The sequence below is a fragment of the Hibiscus syriacus genome, unplaced genomic scaffold (genome assembly GCF_006381635.1).
Source record: "Hibiscus syriacus cultivar Baekdansim isolate YM2019G1 unplaced genomic scaffold, ASM638163v2 tig00110683_pilon, whole genome shotgun sequence".
NCBI lineage: Eukaryota > Viridiplantae > Streptophyta > Magnoliopsida > Malvales > Malvaceae > Hibiscus > Hibiscus syriacus.
Genome location: NW_024062823.1, coordinates 1,665,812 through 1,684,857, shown reverse-complemented (window position 1 = coordinate 1,684,857; position 19,046 = coordinate 1,665,812). Strand labels below are relative to the sequence as shown.

At 33.4% G+C, this 19,046-nt stretch overlaps 2 pseudogenes; one reads left to right on the top strand and one right to left on the bottom strand.

Annotated features, from left to right (window-relative positions):
- Positions 1 to 4,175: 4,175 nt before the first annotated feature.
- On the top strand, positions 4,176 to 7,536 carry LOC120138263 (annotated as a pseudogene).
- On the bottom strand, positions 5,865 to 6,758 carry LOC120138339 (annotated as a pseudogene).
- Positions 7,537 to 19,046: the final 11,510 nt, after the last annotated feature.

Sequence of the window (19,046 nt, the reverse complement as noted above, 5' to 3'; positions counted from 1 at the left end):
TCACATTGACTTTTTAAAACGTTTACTCTTACAAGGTAGTTGAAAATTCAAATTCACATTTCAAGAAAATGAATATTTTACATTAATTGCAATCATATGATTTTACAAAACCGATCAGAGCATATCTTAAGAAAACTTTTAATTACATGCCAACTACATTTACTATAACAAAATACATATAATTACATTCTTTTCTGATCTGATTTTTGGAAAGGAGAAGCTGGCCTGACTTGCCTATCTTTGCTCCTTAATCTTCTCGGAACCTACGTATGAAACATTCACATGCTAAGTCGATGACTTAGCGAGGCATATAAAACATATAATGGAAACTTAAATACATAACAATACAAAACATTTCATATAATAATATCATACAAAATCATATAACCTTTCATATAACAAATATATAAATGCACATATATCAGCATTATCATCATCAACATTCCTATCGTTATCATATTTTATTATCATTAATCCTTTTTATCATATAATCTTGTATTTAACATTTATACACCTCATATAATACATTTCACAAAGCAACACACATAACATCATATAAACTTTATTTATATTATCTCTTTTAATAACCCATATACACTTTTGAAAACTTAAGGTATCTGAGTGCATTAAGGTTGTGCACAAATGTTGTCACCACAACTTGTATAAATTGCACTGAGTGCCATATATAATGTCTCGAAGGACCACATATATGTCCTGAAGGACCACATATATATCCCGAAGGACCGTGTAGAACCCTAGACTCTTGGCATGCCAATTATACCCCTAGCTCTCATATCACATACTCTGGGCTTTACCATATATTTTATTTATTATATCTTATTTCACATAAACCAGTAATCACATAGATTGTGTCACATAGCTTATATTTCATGTTCATGTAATCGCGTAGAGCATGTCACATATCTTATATCTTGTTCTCATATGTTCACATATATCATATAACATATAGATTCTCATCACATAGTTTATATTACATGTTCATATAATCCCTTATGTCCATATCACGTAGTTTATATCATATTTTCATATAATCACATGGGTCATTTATATCACTTCAAATGGTTTATCACACAAACATGTATTCACATAGATCATGTAACATATACCATAACATATAACTCATAGACTCATTTTCAAGTACTCAGGCACACATAATAATCATATCAAACATATACTTATATTTATGGATCTAATATGAGAATTAGACTCATCGCGAGTCTTATTTCTATAAAACATCATATATCAACTAGTATAACTCACCTGGGCCTCACTAATCACAACAACACTTAAAATTTTTGTACACTCTTATAGCTTTGAATCGTCTTGGACTTGCTTCGATAGATATCTACATAAATATACGACTTAAATGAATATCGGAGTTCAAATCTCTTATAACAAATCAATATAACTTAAGCTAAAAAAACACTTAATTTAGCATTTTAGGCTCAATAGTATCGATACTTCCACTACAATACCGATACTACTCTTCTATGGTATCGATACCCCTCTTTGGTACAGATATCATTTGGACATTCTGGAGTTTTAACTTGATAACGGTATCGATACTAGACCCTTGGTATTGATACCCCTAGTATAGATATTACATACTTCAATATCGATACTTCTTGAATATTTAATCCACTTTTACCTTATGGTATCGATACTGTTCATCCAATATCGATACCCAGACCAAATTTTCATATATTTTGCCTTGAAGTATCAGTACTTTCATCCAATATCGATACCCCTTACCCAAAACACACTCCGTAAACCCGAAAATTTACCAAAACTTATATAAACTCCGTACATTAAACTTCTCTCATTATTTCAAACTCAACTATACTCACTCAAACCATATTATATCACTTTAACGCATCTAAACATCCAATATCTTATTAGAACACTTTAAACTAAAAATCTTATCAATTATTCAACTTTGTTATTCATCCTCTTTAACCTCTTTAATCTCTTATTCTAACTGATGACAAGTCAAATATGGCTTATAATTTCATTTATAAACTCTCTTTCAATAATTCATTATTAAACTCTTTATATTCAATCTTTCATAACTTATCCATGCTTGAGTTTAAAGAGACATTAAGCTTTCCTAACACTTAAAGAATCAAAACCATTCATAAATTAATGAAATAACCAACTAGAAAATAATCTCACCTTAGTTGTGGAACTCACGTTGAGAGGAAGAAGCAGAATGAAGAATACTCTGGATATTTATTCCTTATTCCCACGTATATATAATACACCATAATTAAATTTTAAATTCATTTCCTTGCTAAATGGCTATTATGCCCTTTTAATTTCCAAACTTTTCTACTAAATCCAACACCAAAATACTCCAAATAAGTCCCTAAACTTTTTAATTTTTTGAAATTGATCACAAAGTTTCAAAAATTTACGTTTTAGTCACTAACCCGGTTTTTGGTTACATTAAATATTTAAAATTAAAGGTAAACTATACTAATGACGACCTAACTATTGCCCCTTTTTATTTTGACCACCATTTTGAAATTTTATCAATCAGGTCACTCAACTATTTAAATGCACTTAGTTAAGCTATTAGCCATTAATATTTAACGGAAAAGTTGATGTAACAGGTAAAATATTTGATATTATTACGTAGTTTGTCCATGTTAGTTATATATTCTATCAATTTGGTCCTAATTTTAATAAATTAAAATAAACTTAACCCTCAAATCAAATGGTGCAAAAGTAGTCTTTATTCATCTTATTCTTTCAATTTGTGGGAAAACAAACATGAAAAAAAGAAAAGAAAACTTACAAAAATTGATTTCATTTTTGAGAAATTAAAAAAATAAATATCAAACGCTTTGATTTCAAAAATAAATTTATATCAAGTAAAATCAAAATTTAAACTCTTAAAAATTAATCCAAAACAATTAGATTCTACTTATAATGCTACAAATTAGTTAAAAAGTAAAGTTATAATACTTGGATAGTTAAGTAATAAAAAATAAATATTTTTAAACAAACGATCTAAAAGTAATTACAAAATAAAATAAAACATCTAATTTAAACTCCTAAAATCATCGAAAGATATAATTTAAACACATGAATTTGTCACACTAATTGTCTTGCGTGTATCAAAGTAAAATATATTATTTTAAGCCAACAAAAAAGAAGAACATAGAGAAATGTCAGCATGTCTCATCACAAAACATTGAAATGTTTATTTTACTTTATTATTAGAAATAATAAAAGTCGATAAAGAGAAAAGAAAAAAATGTGCTCGCTCACATTAAATTGGATTCCTCTCCAATGAACTACTTTAACATATTTGAGGGTTAAATTTATTTTAATTTATTAAAATTAGGACCAAATTGATAGAATATATAAGTAACAATGATTAAATGTGTAATTATACCAAATATTTTAACTGTCACATCAATTTCCCGTTAAATATTAATGGAAAGTGGTTTTATTGAATGCATTTAAATAGTACTTGAGTAACTTGATTGACAAAATTTCAAAAATGATGGTCAAAATAAAATGGGATACTAGTTAGGTGGTCACTAGTATATTTTATCTTTTATTTTAAATAATTTGACTTTAAATTTTTAACTAATTTATAATTACACGTTGAATCATTTAAAATTTTAATATTTTATAAATTATTTTATCGGTGCTCATCATTATTGGTGTTCATCACCGCTTGGAAGAATCATCCATTCTTTATTCTTAAACCCATTTTTAATTATTGTTTTCACTTTGTATTAGAGGAGCCTTAATAAAAGAGTTGGATGGACCGAATAAACAGCCCTGTTATCTATTGGATCCTAAACTATCATCAGTGATGGATCAGCAAATGGCCCGATAGTTAAAGATCAGCAGATGTTGATATTTACAACTTTCGGCTTTGATTATCCAAATATCTTCAGCAAAATTTCACTATATATCTTTATATCTTCAGCAGACAGTCACTCCATTTGACTCGAACTCGAAACCAAACAATAAGAGAAAATCCTACAAATGAAGCAATTAATACTCTCTGCAACTCATTAAGTTCCCTTCATCTCAAATTCGCCCCTTTTCATCCCAAAACAGGCTTTTCCTTTTCTCCCATTTCAACCGCACCCTTCAAAACCAAACTCGCCGCGCCCATGACGCCTCACCATCAAAGCCAACGCCAACGCCAACGTCAACGTCGTCGAAATCGATATGGTGAGGAACAAGCAAGGCGTTTACGCTCCCAGACAGAAGAAAGTGGTCGTCTTGTGGGACCTCGACAACAAACCTCCGCGCGGACCGCCGTATGAGGCGGCCTTGGCATTGAAAACAGTTGCCAAGAAGTTCGGGGAAGTCGTTGACATGTCAGCCTACGCTAACGGTCACGCGTTTATCCATTTGCCTCAATGGGTCCTACAAAAACGCCGCGAGAGGAGAAGCCTCGACATCCTCGAACGCAAAGGAATCGTAACTCCGGCCGAACCTTACATCTGTGGAGTTTGCGGCCGGAAATGCAAGACGGACTTGGATTTGAAGAAACATTTCAAGCAGTTACATGAAAGGGAACGACAAAAGAAGTTGAACAGAATGCAATCGTTGAAGGGTAAGAAACATCAGCGGTTTAAGGAAAGGCATATAAGTGGAAACCATAAGTACAACGAAGCTGCCAGGAGTTTAATTAAGCCGAGGATTGGTTATGGTTTGGCGAGTGAGCTAAGGAGAGCCGGGGTTTATGTTAAGAAAGTGGAGGATAAGCCCCAAGCGGCGGATTGGGCATTGAAACGACAAATGCAACATTCTTTGAGTAGAGGGATTGATTGGTTGTTTTTGGTCTCGGACGATAAGGATTTCGTGGAGATGTTGAGGAGGGCAAGGGAATCGAATTTGGGAACTGTGGTTGTTGGGGATTGGGACAGGTGTCTGGGGAGACATGCTGATTTATGGGTATCTTGGGTCGAGGTGGAAAATGGGGAGCTTACGAAGAAAGATTTGGTGTCTAAGAGGAGAATGAGGAGTGATGATGGGTTGTTTGGCTTCGGAATTCGATGGTGGGAATGTGAGTATTGGTGAATTGGATGGTGTTGTGAATGAGCTTCTAGTAGAGAGGAGTGAGTTTGGTGGGGTGAGGATTTCGTTATTCTCAGAAGGGGAGGAGGGAGATGAGGATGAATGGGAGATGGAGGGAGTTGGAGATTATTGGAAAACTAATTTCAATGGTGTATTTACACAGGAAAAGGATGATCTTTCATATCAACAAGTACACCAATTTATAAGAGATACAATGCTCATCAGCTTTCCTCTAACTGCCTAACAACTCCAGCTAACCACTTAACAGACTAACTGCTTAATACATGTGCATATTTCTTTAACAGCAATACACGTGCATGTTCTTTAACAGTCTAACATTCTTCCTACTTTCTAAACCTTCTTGATGAAAAGATGAACAATTGAATCGAAAGTGCGGATGCTTCCTTCCGTTCACTCTGAATCGAAATTGCCGATGCTTCCTTTCGTTCTTCTTGAATCGAAAGTGCGGATGCTTCCTTCCGTTCACTTTGAATCGAAAGTGCCGATGCTTCATTTCGTTCTTCTTGAATCGAAAGTGCCGATGCTTCCTTTCGTTCACTTTGAATCGAAAGTGCTGATGCTTCCTTTCATTCTTCTTATTCACCTTCATTTATTTCTTCTTCATCCTCTTATACAAGGATCCTTGACAGACTAAAACTACTTGATATGAAGAATTTGAACAAATGACGAATACATTTTTTGTCCTCCTGTTTGAGCTAACAAAGCCCACATTTTTCCTTCTTTCATCTGGAATTCCTTCAGGAATCAAAACCTTTTTATTTTAGCGTACTCGTTCATATGAAGTTGCCGCACTTGAATCCGGTGTGGCACCTGTCCACAAACTGAATGGTGCGCTTGGTCTTGATGGTGGCAATGACAACGTTGATGTCTTTGGGCATGAAATCACCACGGTACATCAAACAACAAGCTATGTACTTGCCATGACGAGGGTTGCACTTGACCATCATAGAAGAGGGTTCAAAAGCACTGTTGGTAATTTCAACAGCTGATAGTTGCTCATGGTAAGCCTTCTCGAGAGAGATGACTGGAGCATAAGACGAAAGCATGAAGTGGATTCTTGGGTAGGGGACCAAGTTGGTCTGGAACTCGATTACATCGACGTTCAATGCACCATTGAACTTTAGTGAAGTAGTCAAAGAGGAGATCACCTGAGAGACAAGACGATTAACATTGGTGTAAGTGGGTCGCTCGACTTCGAGAGAGCACCTGCAAATGTCGTAATGGCCTCATTGTAAAGAAGAACAGATACATGGTGTGCTCCAAAAGAGAGTGAGCGGAGAGAACACTGTTGTAGGGCTCAACAACAGAAGTAAAGACTTGAGGAGATGGGTAGACAACGAAACCTAGCTTGGATTTCTTGCTGTAATCAACGGACAGACGCACCCGAAGGAGAGAACCAAGACCAGAACCAGTGCAGTTATCAGCGAGCTTTCTGATACGGTCTAAGCACAAGTTGACGATCTCCTTGCCAATTGAATAGTGGCCACAAGCAAAGTTTCTGGCAGCATCTTTCTTGCCGCTAATGAGTTGCTCGAGAAGAGCGAGGCCGATTGAATAAGAACACCAACAAAGCGGAAGAGAAATGGTCGCAGTATCATAGTTGAATGATTTCATCCGTTCTACTGAAACAAATCAGACACCAGCAACATCATTGAAACATTTGGTCGAACAGATTGGAAGCATGCACACCGAACAGGAACAGAGATAGAATATGAATTGAGAAGATTCTCAGTAACTATGATGACGACAACGATAAACCACATGTACCGTAGCAGATAAAGCAATCAAGAACAGCGGTTGAGAAGATCAATCACCGACGAGAAAATGTTACCAGGATCACCGAGGAGAATGGAAGCAACTAGGAGCAGAAGCAACAGAACAACGAAAACAAAACTGAAGATCGGAAAAAAAATCTACAAACTATGTCGTAGTAACGGCAGGAGAGTAAAGGAATTCAATCGGCGCAACGGCGGAAGCGACAATGACGCTAGGATCTTTTAGCGAATGATACCATATTGGAAAACTAATTTCAATGGTGTATTTACACAGGAAAAGGATGATCTTTCATATCAACAAGTACACCAATTTATAAGAGATACAATGCTCATCAGCTTTCCTCTAACTTCCTAACAACTCCAGCTAACCACTTAACAGACTAACTGCTTAATACATGTGCATATTTCTTTAACAACAATACACGTGCATGTTCTTTAACAGTCTAACAGAGATGAAGATTATTTATTAGATGATAGTGATGATGAAGTGATTTTTGAGGAAGATGGGTATTATTGATGAGGAAATTCTAGTTTACGTATGGATGTTTAGAATTTGAACTCAAACAGGGAGGATGGGTAAAGAGATTGTAATATATAAAATTGGTGAATTTGCTTCTTGTTTAATAAAAGTTGAAAATCCGAATGGTGGCATTTGCTCAATGTGGTTCTTCATTGTCTTCAGAGTTGCACAGGTATATATCTGCATCATATTGTCTCTCTACTATTTTCTTTTGATGGAAATTGAAAAGGCATATAGGAAAGAGCAGCAGGGGAACTGCAATGAAGTACCTTGTGTAAATTAGAATCGTTTCAGTTTAAGTTTTGAACTTGATTAGTGGATGTTGGTGGATCATTGGTGCTTTCTTATAAATAGTTTTCATTTTAATCATATATATTTGTATAATATCTCATTTATCTAATGAGCTTGTATCTACAATTCATATTTTTTTGTTATTAGATTAGTGCTTGTCAATGTTAAATTAGATCAAATTCTGTCAGGTTGTTATTTTGAAGAACTATTCCTGTAGGTGATGCCTGAATGCGGTTACATGATTTCTGGTTCTATCATCAATGTGTGACCTTTGGTGGCCGATCAAAATGGTTGTATGGTAAACTTAAAGGTGAAACAGAAAATTTAAAACCCTTTTGTTTGGATATGAGAAGATGGATGACCAATACATATACTGATGTGTAAAAAATGGAGAACAAAGTATTTTAACAATAATAAGATATTGATTCTTGAGTGATTCTTCTCTTAATTTTCCTTGGAGGGGCATGAACTATTGGCATACGCAAAAAGGAGCCTCTGTTAACTACAATTCTAGTATTGTGTTTTGATAGAGGGAAGTGGAGTGTTATCTGAATAGAATGCTTTGTGAGATTTAGCCATTGGAGCTGCAACTTTCCATTGAAGCTTTCATCTCCAGTTGGTTCACTGGGTTTCTTACTATCCAAAATAACATTAGCTTTATCTATTTTCTTCTTTATTTATCCCCAAGTGTTAACTTGTTTGTTGACAAAACCTTCTTTTGTTTCTCATTTGGGACCCGTGGCCGATGATATTTGTTACTCTTCCTTTTGTTGCTGTTGTTTCTGTTGCACAACTCACTGCTGTCGCTGGTTTTGGTTCTTCCACCTTCCAATGTTGCTGCAATTTTCATTTGTTACAGCTAGATACTCTTGCTCACTTTCTATGTTCTGCCTAGGTGTTTTTCTAAATTTGCTGCAGCCGTATTGGGTTATGCTCCCTTCTATGTAGTTATGTTGTTGATGCTTCTGTGTTATATACTGTCATGATTACCTTTAACTTGAATTTTTATCTTTTCCTCTTGGTGTTTCCCAGCAAATTAATGAACAAAAGAAGCAGGTGAGCATTTATATTTTAAGTGATTTACTTATTCTAGTGTCTTTTTTTGCCATAGTTATAAGGGAGAGTATTCGATCATGTCAAATCGAGTTAAAATATTTCGAGATAGTTGAGTTGAGGAATTTTGTTTTATCATTCAAATATTATTTGAAATTTTTTCAAGTCAAATTTATGAAATTTGAGTTGAGTTCAAATTTACGTTCAAATTTAATGGTAGTTATTTATTATATTATGGTATGAATTAGTTTCAATTTAGTTATTTTTTCACATTGTAATATTATTTAATAGTTTTTTGATAGACTTATTTTATAAATTAAATATAATTTATAATTACAAAATATATATTTATAATATTATTTGTTAAAGAGAGGATAAAAACATTGATGTAAGTATAAAAGAGTCGTTGAAAGGATAAGAAGAAAGGGTTTATAGAAAATTACTTTCAAAATACAAGTTGAACAAAACACAATGTAAAAAAAATCAGTAGAATAAAAAAGTAAAGAAAATAAGAATGACAATTATGGAGACACATAGGCCAAAGAGTGAGGGCTAGTAGCTTAGCTGTGTGTCCCCAGTATTCAGTTCCTAAAACCAAAGAAAGTAGAATAGGAGATAAGGGTGAGATACTTGCGCGAACCAAGTACGGCTTACTTATGAATTTGTTTGCGGGAACACAGCCAAACGACAGTGGTCCTTTGAAGGTCGTCGCCTTCATCATTGCCGATAGCTTACGAAACGGTTTGGTCGGTGGAAGTTGATAGCTGATGAAGGTGGGCGGTGAGTATGTTTTTTCTGTTTCTTTCTTTCCCTTTTCTTTTTAAAAGTTATGTTAATTCGGATGCTTATTATATTTTGGGTTTTAATCCACTTACTATTATCTCTTTTTACTTTAATCACTGATTTTTTAATTTAATAAATCAGATTATCTAACTATTTAAATGTATTCAATCAAACTACTCATAAAAAAACTAACAGTGCATCTCACGTTTATTTTTCATGATTTCTTTGTCATGTTGAATATACATAATGCCACATAAAAAAGACTTAATACAAAAATAATGTGGCTAAAGAATTTTAGTTAAAAATGGTTATTCCGATGCCGAAAACCTTCGGGTTTGAAAATCCCAAAAGTACGATTATGTTGATAATTGTTATCAAATCGTGCAGTTTTTTTCATGGAAATATAAGTACTGTTTTTCAAAAAACTTGTGGTAGCCTAAGCGCGTTAGGGACTCCGCCCCTTGACCTCTCATCAACAATATAAATTGAAGGCCCATATTAATTTTTTTTCTTTCAAAAAAAGGTGTAATAACGTGTATATATATATATATATTAATATGATATGTTTGTTTTGCCCTTGTTCACTTTATAAAGGTTTAATTTGAAATACGGTCTGCGAGCCGTGCCTTTCTATATTTCTTTTGTATTTCTCTTCTCATCTTACTCCCTCGTATGTAAAACGAGTTTCTTTTAAAATTGTAAACCTATGAAGATTCACAAGGAGCAGAAGAATGGCAAGAAGATGCCTAGAGAGTAGTCTTAGGCTTTAGGGTTCTTGGTTCTCCCATTGGCTTGGGATGGGCCACCTTAGTCATTGTTTTGGGCTATAACCATTGCATCTTATTTATTACTATATTTGTTATGTATGTAATGCATCAAATGATAAAATAAGAATAAATATTGATGAGATCAATAAGGTCCTAATATTAAAACTTACAATGATGAGATAATTATGCAAATCCCTTTTTATAATATAGGTTAACTTAACCGTCCAATATTTACCCTCGTTAAGGCTTTGATTGATATTGTGTGGGCTTTGCCAAAGCATTGACACATAAATCTATCTTGGTTAAACGCGAAGAATAAGCAAGTGATATTCACCGGTTGAAATATTGGTAATAACTTTGCTAGGTTATTCTAATAGGATTAGAAACCTAGAGGTTAAATATTTGGACAAGTCATGAGATGACTTGAGCAAAAGTTGTTCACCAAAATGAGGGGTTACATGAGATGTAACTAGTCAAGTGTGGCTTACCTAAATAATCATTGTCCTAAAAGAAAAGCCAAAGCTGATTTAGGAAATTGATGTATTATGGATCCTCACCCACTAGAAAACATTTCGTTAAATTTTTCTGAAATTAAAACAAAGCGCGTTTTTAATTTTGAATAAAATAGTGGGAGTAATTTGTAAATAAAGTCCTACTTATAAATTTTAATTCCGTAAATTTACTTACTTTAATATTTCCATTGTTGTAGATTTAATGGAAAACACCATTTTATCACTGCGATCACTCCTTGAGAAGGATAAACTTAATGGCATAAACTTCTTTGACTGGTTTCGTAATTTAAGAATTGTTCTCAAACATGAAATGAAGGAATATGTCATTGAGGAACCTATTCCTGATGAACCGGAAGCTAATGCTTCAAAAGCTGACAAAGACAAATTCAAGAAACATATGGATGATATGTTAGATGTTGGATGTCTAATGCTTGCCACCATGACTCCTGAGCTTCAGAAGCAACATGAGGACATGGTTGCATATGAGATGATTCAAAATCTCAAAGAAATATATAAGAGCAAGCACGTCAAGAGAGATATGAGACCTCTAAAGCTCTAATTCAATGCAAAATGGTAGAGGGGACTCCTGTAAGAGCTCATGTCATCAAGATGATGGGCTATATCTAAACATTGGAAAAGCTGGGATTTCCTCTCAAAGATGAATTGGCTACGGATGTTATCCTGCAATCGTTTCCAGATAGCTTTAGCCAATTTGTCCTTAATTTCAACATGAATGAAATTAACAGGACTTTGCCACAGTTACTTGGCATGTTACGAACTGCTGAAAGTAATATGAAAATGGTTGGACCTAAGCCCATTCTGATGGTCGACAAGGACAAAGGAAAGGAAAGAAAAAGGTAGTGGCAAAGTCTAAGGGAAATGGTAAGACCAAACCAAAAGGGAAAAATGCATTGAAACCCAAAGGGGGAGTTAGGAAAGAAGGAAAATGTTTCAATTGCGATAAGATCGGACACTAGAAGAGAAATTGCCCTGTTTACCTTGAAGAGGTCAAGAAGGCAAAAGCAAACGTAAAGTTTGTTTCAGGTATTTATGTTATTGATGTTAATTTGTCAACATCTACTTCTTGGGTATTAGATACCGGCTATGGTTCTCATATTTTTACTTCTGTACAGGGACTGCAAAAGAGAAGGAATCTGACTAAAGGAGACGTGGACCTATGAGTGGGAAATGGAGCAAGAGTTGATGCATTATCTATAGGGACATATGTTTTATCTTTGCCTAGTGGACTTGATTTAAATTTAGAGGATTGTTATTATGTGCCTAGTTTTACTAAGAACATTATTTCTATGTCTTTTTTGGACAAGATTGGTTTTGATATTATTATTAAGAATAATTGTTGTTATTTTTATCTTAATAGTGTTTTTATGGTTCGACACAATTGGTTAACGGTCTTTATATTTTAGATCAAGAAAACACCATTTATAACATAAATACTAAGAGATCAAAAACAAATGACTCGAATCAAACTTATCTTTGGCATTATCGTTTAGGCCATATAAGTGAGAAACACATATCAAAACTCCATAAAGATGGATTCTTAGATTCATTTGTTTCCGAACAATATGATGTATGCGAATCTTGCTTGTTGGGAAAATGACTAAAGCTCCTTTTAATAGTAAAGGTGAGCGAGCAAGTGATTTATTGGGGTTGATACATAGTGATGTATGTGAACCAATGGATACACAAGCCAGAGGTGGATTCCATTACTTCATTACTTTTACCGATGACTTCAGTCGGTATGGGTATATTTATCTTATGCACCATAAATCTGAAGCCCTTGAAAAGTTTAAGGAATTTAAAAATGAAGTACAAAATCAACTAGGCAAAGCATTAAGGCACTTTGATCAGATCGAGGTGGAGAATACTTAAGCATAGAGTTTGATGAACTCCTAAAAGAATGTGAGATTGTCTCACAGCTTACACCACATGGTACACCACAGTGGAATGGAGTTTCTGAAATAAGGAATTGAACACTGTTAGACATGGTTCAAACGATGATGAGTCATAGTGATCTTCCGACTTATTTTTGGGGACATGCACTTGAAACAGTAATTTTCACAATAAATTGTGTTCCATCTAAATCGATTCAAAAGACACCATACGAGATATGGACTGGGAAACGTCCCAGTATGTTTTTATGAATATTTGGGGTTGTGAAGCTTATATAAAACATCATATGTCTACAAAGCTAGAACCTAAATCTCATAAATGTATATTTGTTGGATCTCCTAAAGAAACTAAGAGATACTATTTCTTCAACCCTAACAAGAACAAAGTGTTTGTTGCTCGAATAGGATTTTTTCTTGAAAGAGAATTTCTCTCAAAGAAAGGGATTAGAAACAGATAAATGAACCTGAAGTTGAGCATGTTTCACAAGTTGTTGAGGAGCATTCAACAGATTTAGAAACACAACCATTATGTAGATCCACAAGAAAACATCCTGCACCTGAGAGATTAGGATTTCTTATTACAACACATGGAGATGTACTTCTTATGGATCAAGATGAGCCCAGGACTTATCAAGAGGTAATGTCTAGCCCAGAGATCTGAGATGGATTCCATGTCAGTAAACCAAGTATGGACTTTGGTTGAACCATCTGAAGGGGTCAAACCTATAGGGTGTAAATGGGTTTTCAAGAAGAAAACCGACATAGATGGTAATGTACAAACATACAAGGGGTGATTAGTCGCTAAAGGTTTTTGACAAGTTCATGGTATAGACTATGACAAAACATTCTCCCCTGTAGCTATGTTTAAGTCCATCCGGATCTTGCTCGCAATAGTTACATTTCATGATTATGAAATCTTGCAAATGGACGTCAAAACCATTTTCCTTAATGGAAAACTTGAAGAGGATGTGTATATGACACAACCAGAAGGTTTTGTCTTTCTAGGAAATACTGGAAAGGTTTGTATGCTACGGAGGTCCATTATGGACTAAAGCAAGCTTCTCGAAGCTGAAATCTTCGTTTCAATTATGTAATAAAAGAGTTTGGTTTTATCAGAAATGAAGATGAGCCTTGTGTTTATAAGAAGGCTACTGGGAGCATTGTTTCTTTCCTAAACTTGTATGTAGATGACATACTCATCATAGGAAAAGATATACCTATTTTACAGTCTGTTAAGACTTGGTTAAATAGTTGTTTTTCTATGAAAGATTTGGGTGAGACAACGTATATCTTAGGAGTTAAGATCTATAGAGATAGATCAAGACGACTTCTAGGTCTGAGTCAAAGTACATATATAGACAAAGTGCTGAAAAGGTTCAGTATGGAAGAATCCAAGAAAGAATTTTTGCCTATGAGACATGGCATTTCTCTTTCTAAGGAAATGTGTCCTTCAACTCCACTAGAAAGATAACATATGAATAAGATTCCATATGCTTCGGCTATTGGTTCTATAATGTATTCTATGATATGTACTCAACCAGATGTATCGTATGCTCAAAGCATGACGAGTCGGTATCAAGCAAACCTGGTGAAAATCATTGGGTTGCGGTTAAAAATATCCTTAAGTACTTAAGAAGAACTAAGGATAAATTAATTGTCTATGGAGGGGAGGAAGAGCTTAGTATAAAAGGTTATACTAATGCCAGCTTCCAAACTAACAAGGATTACTCACGTCGCAATCGGGTTTTGTGTTTTGTCTTAATGGAGGTGTTGTGAGCTAGAAAAGTTCGAAGCAAGATACAATAGTTGATTCTACAACAGAGACTGAATACATTGCAGCCAGTGAAGTAGCAAAAGAGGTTGTTTGCATCAAGAAGTTCATATCAAATTAGGGGTTGTTCCCAGCATATCAGATACTATAGAACTCCATTGTGATAATAATGGAGCCATTGCACAAGCAAAGGATCTCATCAACGATCCAAACATATTATTAGGCGTTTTCATCTCATTCGAGAGATCATTGATCGAGGCGATGTGGAAATATGTAGTGTACACACGGATGACAACATTATTGATCCCTTGACAAAGCCTCTTACACAGCAAAGGCATGATCGTCACACTGAGTCACTCGGTATTAGATATGTGAGTGATTGGTCTTAGTGCTAGTGGGAGATTGTTAGAGTATGCCCAAAGACCAATCATATGATGATTGTAATAATACTTTTATTTAACGATTTTATTGAATAAAGGCATTGCCGCTATTATTTTCAGTTATATATATATGTTTAACATAAACTGAAAGATAATAAAGTCCATATAATGACATAATTGTTATTATTAAAAGATCCCTAGTCAAGTATTATTATGGGCATGGACAATAATAATACGCTTAAGACTAACATGTTATTGATTGATGACAATGAGTTGTCATTGACATAGAGATGTCAGAATTGATACATGATTATATTGTTAGAGAACAATGTATTGGATTGACCCACCATGAGCATATGCCTTGGATTATTATGTGAGAGTCATAACATTGCTCATGGTGATGACTATATGTATGATCCTCAGCTTGAGATCAATACTATCCCAACATATATTGTTGTATGTTTTAATGCAGCTAAACAAGCTCCGTAACTGGTTGCTCTATAAAGATTGTTATTGAATATATCTCAATATATATAGTGGGTGTGTATGATTAAGATAGGATTTGTCCTTCATACATAATAGGAAATATATCATAGGTCACTTGATTGAGTAAGACTAGAAACGCATGGCATTGCTCATGGTGGTGACTATATGTATAATCCTCAGACTTGAGATCAATACTATCCCAACATATATTGTTGTATGTTTTGATGCAACTAAACAAGCTCTGTAACTAGTTGCTCTATAAAGACTGTTATTAATATATTTCAATATATGTAGTGGGTGTGTATGATTAAGATAGGATTTGTCCTTCCTACATAATAGGAAATATATCATAGGCCACTTGATTGAGTAAGACTAGAAACGCATGGCCATGCTCGAATAAGTTGATATGAGATATCATAAACTATTCGTTAATTAAAGTCTACTCTAGATATCAAGAAACAATAGATGGGCTATACAAGTGTGACTATTCCAAGACTTGTGCCTATTCTAAGACTTGTGCCTATTCTAGATATAAAGGACATAAGGATGTAATACATAAAACAATTAATCACCAAGATGATATGTCGAATCATATTTTCTTGTAACTTAGGTGACAATGATTATTGCTAGATTTCACTCATTGTATGTAATATTAGAATTGTTCTAATAATTACTGCTAACGTTACAAGAACCTAGAGGGTCACACCCTAGGGTTGAAACGAGCAAAGATGTACAATTTGTTGTACGTTACTAAAATACACATCTAGAGTGAATTAAATATATGTTTTAATAATCCCGAATATTTAATTTCAATTAATTAAATATAGGTTTAATTAATTTGAAATAATAAAATCCCTAATATGATTAGGGTAACTTGGATATAAAAGGATTATTAAATTCCAATTAATTAAATATTGATTTAATTAATTTGAAATAATAAAACCCTAATATGATTAGGGTAACTTCGTTATAAAAGGGTGTGTTAGGTCTAGCAGCCGTTTTTGAGAACACACACAAAACCTTCAGCCGTTTTTCTCTCTAAACAGTTTTGGGGAAGAAAATTATTGCTCTCAATCAGGTGAACTGAGTAGACGTCGAGACGTGATTTCATGGAGGCTTACGATTCGAACCGATCTACACCACCAATATTCACTGTTGTTCTTCCTGTTTTTCAAGGAAACCCGCTGTAAGTATTTTTATCCATTCCTCTCGATTTCAGTTTTTCGTACTTGGATCGTTGGTGAGACCATCGAGTTTTGTTTCCACTGCGCCATGGGGTGCGCCGACGGTCCCAACAGTTTTACCTTGGTAGTTCTTCCTAAAACAAATGTAGATAATTTTTGGATAGGTCTGGTATTATCATAAATTTGACTCTTGTATATTTTCACATTTTGTCCATATACTTTAAACTTCCTACAAAAAAGTTTGACACCCTTTTTTCACGTATCAGGATGTGTTGGTGCTTTATGGGTACTCTTTCCTCTTTTCTTGTGTGATATTCTTGGAGGTATTATCAATTTAGATGGTAGGATAGGCTTCATATTTTCAATAGGAGTCTGTTAGTTCTCATCTCTTACTGAAATAATCAAATTGGAGTAGATGAGTATTTAGATTTTCACAGTATATCAATTGTCAACATATTTCTGACCTTTTATGATTCATTAGAATAACATAAAGGCTTAATATAAAAATAAGTATCCAAATTATACTCAAAGTTAACTTTTGGTGCCTAAAGAATATTTCGTTAAAAATAGGTGCTTAATGTTTTCGCTTTTACGTTTTGAGGTGTCCACCGTTAAAAATCCTCTAAGTTACATGTTTATTGTTTATATTTTTTAAAAATATTTTTCAATAATATTTTATTTTTAAATAAAATTTAAAAAATTATGAACGTGACACTTGTCACTTAACATATTTTTTAACGGAACTAAAAGTGTAAAGGAGAAAATATTAAACTTCTATTTTTAATGAAAAATTCTTTAGACACCTAAAAGTTAATATTAAGTATAGTTTGGGCACTTAATTTTGACCTAATAGAAATGACATGGGCACAAGGTATGCCCGTGTAAAACAATAATTAGTAATAATAAAAATATAGAAAAATAAAACTCACCTAGTAATATAGTAATAAACAAAATTAATTTGACCTGTTAGTTCTCATTTTCTATAGCAGCAAGTCTTAATTTCAACGTTAACGCAATGCTGATTTGAAAGAACACATGAAATCTAGCATGTTAGTCCACCAGGATGAATGGGCTAACATCTGACAAATAAAAAATAATAAATTTAACAAAAAAATTAATAATGATTAACACGTTTAATAAAATAGTGATACATATTTATATGTGATATTATATGGTAATTTATTCTGAATTTTAAGGTACAAAAGACCAAATTTTTTTAGCTTGATCCTTTCTTTTTGTGAGTGTTTGCATCAATCTTGATCTGATTGTTTTTACTAATATAATGATTGGTTTGTCTCTAGTTTCAAGTATTAACTAATCATAAAAAATATTATCTTTAATTAAAATGTATATTTACGAAGCATTATTTTTTTGTTAGGTTCCTCTTATTGAAATACTTGTAAAATTATTTAATAACATGTCTGACTTGATTATGAAAGAGAAGTGTGATTTTGACCATTGTTTAGAATCCTTTATGACAACCACTTAAATGTTGTCTCTGATAAAAATATGCATGAAAAATTATATTCAATTATAACATCAAACTATCTTGAATACATATAAACTAATATATTTACACTATAAATAATGTCTTCTTTCCTTTCATGGCATATTGATATTCGAACTTCCTGACATATGTTACTTAGTAATTATCTATAATTAGTCCTTCAATACTTTCCTCTTATGATGACCATTGGGCTAAAGTCTGTGTATATGTGCCTGACAATGTTTTATGTTCTACATTGGAAACACCTGTGTCACAGCTTTCACCGGTTCTTACGCATACCGAATTTAAAAATTAAAAAGTAGAAATAAATTAAAACAAAATTTAAAAGAAATAATAATACCTTTTATACGTCATTCATGAATGTTAATTTATAAAAATTGTTCAACTACAGGTTACTCTCTAGTAGTTTTAAAAATCAACACCAAGAGAGCTGGTTCTCACTTTCTTCAGCAACAAATGCTAGTAAATAATTAGTCATATACATTATCCCAACAATAGATAGAAGATGACCTTGTATATCCCAACACTTTAAGCCTACACTGCTTATAAAGCCTCATCCTTTATACTTGCATACAAACATAAAGCTTCTTGAACAATCTGTCATCCATGTAACAAACTATGGTTGTTCCTAGATTTGAGTGCTTAAACTCACCTAAATAATCATAAAATCTATTTTATTGTTCTTTGTAGTTACTATGTAATTTTTTTAAGGGTAAAGCATTTTGTTCTAGAGCACTTAGATGAAGAGACTGCAATGTTATAGTCATTACATACATCTTACTTAAGAGAGTTAATTGAGATTAACATGAAATCCGTTTAGTCATTGATCAGTAATATTATGATTTTTAGACTCTTTAAAACATGCATATTCATTTTTCAGAGACTTAATTTATCAAATACCATCACAAGAAACTTTTGGATCAATTGGAGTTATCCATAAAATTTACATATTACTTGGATTCTTTTATTGTCATTTTTTAAATTTGGCAATGTATCTATTTTAATTCTATAGGTTC